The sequence below is a fragment of the Halyomorpha halys genome, unplaced genomic scaffold (assembly GCF_000696795.3).
Source record: "Halyomorpha halys isolate HHAL.00 unplaced genomic scaffold, Hhal_1.1 Scaffold1203.1, whole genome shotgun sequence".
In the NCBI taxonomy this organism is placed as follows: Eukaryota; Metazoa; Arthropoda; class Insecta; order Hemiptera; family Pentatomidae; genus Halyomorpha; species Halyomorpha halys.
The window spans coordinates 35,345-37,711 of NW_027108428.1; the positions used below are offsets into that span (position 1 = coordinate 35,345).

The window sequence follows — 2,367 nt, forward strand, 5'->3', positions numbered from 1 at the left end:
GAAGTCTGGTTTGCATTAGTTTATGTTTACAACTATATACAATATGAGCTATTGAGAAATACCAGTTGGGACCTTTTATATTCATATTGACTCTAAGTTTATCAATTCTAATAATTTCTTTCGATTACTACTGGCATTCAAATACAAACTGGAAAGTCTTGTCATTGCAGGCCTCCCCCGTTTATTTAGGGTGTCCTATCTATCCCTAGGCACTTTCCTCCCAAGTATATCTGACACAGATGACTAATGGTATCACTGTTTTACCTGATGGTCCTTTCACAGAACCTCTTTGATATGCCATCTGAACTGGGGCCCCACCTGTCGGGTAGAAACCTATAAGGTGCGAAACGCCGCCAAAGGCCCCTTTGTTTACTTACATTTAATTTTCATTTCTGTATATCTACCTATCATGCTGTTGTGATTATGTTACAACAGTTTTGTTCTTAGAATAATTTCTTTTTTTTTATTTCAGGTGGATACTGCCAAAAAATTTAGAAAACTTCCATGATACTACTACTTGACACAAATTTACCAACAAAATAAGGTACACTGTAGGATATTGTGGTTATGTCGTGAAGCTACTCATGTTGAACTTTACTCACCTGCATAAACATCTTAGTAGTTGCTTTAGTTTCAATCAATAATCTATTTATTTTAGTTCCAATGATCAAATTAAGAAGATAATCTTAAATAAACGAACACAAATACTTTTTTCTTTTTAGTCAAGGGAAATGTTTTTTTTTGTGCTTATTACCTCTCTAACGATAATGGATTAATTAAATATTTGTATTAATATGAATTGTACAATTATAATATTATCATGAGTAGTAATATTGTATTATTATTATTTTTTTATACTTCAAAACAAATAAAAATATTTCTAGAAGTCATAAAGAAATGTTAGTTGTTCTTACGTTTTATTTTAAAACTGTGAATTTTTTTTTGAAGAAACGCAAGTCCATGAATTATGTTATGTGGACGATGCCATTTGAAATATGTTGAAGGATGCATGACAACAATATCGTAATTGGGTATTGACAAGCTATTTAGTGTGAATCATTCTGATTTCTTAGCCTGCATTGTCACTATCCTCAATCCTTATCAGACAAATTTTTTTTTTAATAATTTATTTATTGTTATTTACCACTGTATAAAAATATTTACAAGTAAATTTGCTGTAGGTGACATAGTGACATGATACAAACATGTGGAGAATCTACTCATTGATAGAACTCCAATAACATTTCTAGAGGAGAAGATCTTGAGCCATCTTCTTTTCAGACGCCTGGGTTGATTATTAGGTAATGAAGGAGAAGGCAGGTTAGAAACAAGTGGATTCGGGTAGTTGGGAAGTTTATCATGGAAGGAATGGTATCTGGTTCTGGCTAAATCGGCAGCATATGGGACATTGAAGTACTGATGGATGACTTGATTTGTGACAAAGAAAGGAGCATTAAAGATTTTCAAAGGATTTTGGACTGTAAGGATTGGTTTGGGGAGGAATTTGATGGTTTAGTGGAGCCCCAAAGCTCAACTCCGTATGTTCAGATTGACCTTATAATAGTCATGTAGATCAGTCTTTTGTAATGGATTAGTAATTTAGACCGTTTGTCTAGTAAATGATGTAATAGTAGGAATCAACGAGCAGTTTCTTGTCTTTTTATCTTGTATGAGGATTTCATGTCAGTTGTTTGTCCAGATGTAGTCCTAAGTAACGGATCTGTTCTACTGGAATAAGTGGGATATTATTAAAGGATACTTTAGGGCAAGAGGTTATGGGCTTACAACGAAGGGTAAATGTGATTTGGTTGGATTTATTAGAATTAATTTTAATCCTCCAATTTTGGCACCATTCTTCAAGGGTGGTGATGTGGGATTGGAGAGTTTGGGATACAATTTAAGGATCATTGTTCACAGACTAACGGAAAAAATTGAATTTATTTATAAATTAGTGATTGAATATAAGTTGTACGTCATGTAACAAATTTATTTTAATACGATTGTAACATGATTATTATTCTTATTAATAGTTATTATTTGAATAAAAGTTTCTTGGTATTTTATTTTGTTTTTTACATACCTACTTCACCTAATTTATGCCTTACCACTAAAATAATACAACTCTAGGGTCTTTTATGGAGCAGCTCTCTAGACTTTTTTTTACAATTTATTTATTGATATTCATAACTGTATAAAAGAAATTATACAACGAGAAAATGTGAAGTGGGTAATATTACATTACCATGATACAGTTTAGTGGAGAATCTATCCATTGATAAAACTCCAATAACGTTTCTAGAGGAGATCTCGAGGTCATATTCTTTTCAGACACCTAGGTGGAATATCACGTAACAAAGGAGAAGCTAG

The 2,367-nt window shown here is 32.3% G+C and overlaps 1 protein-coding gene and 1 long non-coding RNA gene across 2 annotated transcripts in view; both read left to right on the plus strand.

The window, feature by feature from the left end:
- Positions 1–2,063, plus strand: part of LOC136795613 (uncharacterized) — a 5,699-nt gene extending 3,636 nt beyond the window's left edge. The window contains exon 2 of the long non-coding RNA XR_010843243.1: positions 473–2,063. This is a non-coding gene — a long non-coding RNA (uncharacterized lncRNA). The remainder of the gene's footprint in view (positions 1–472) is intronic.
- Positions 1–2,367, plus strand: part of LOC106688776 (clotting factor G beta subunit) — a gene marked incomplete at both ends in the record, with an annotated part of 120,834 nt that overhangs the window by 29,021 nt on the left and 89,446 nt on the right.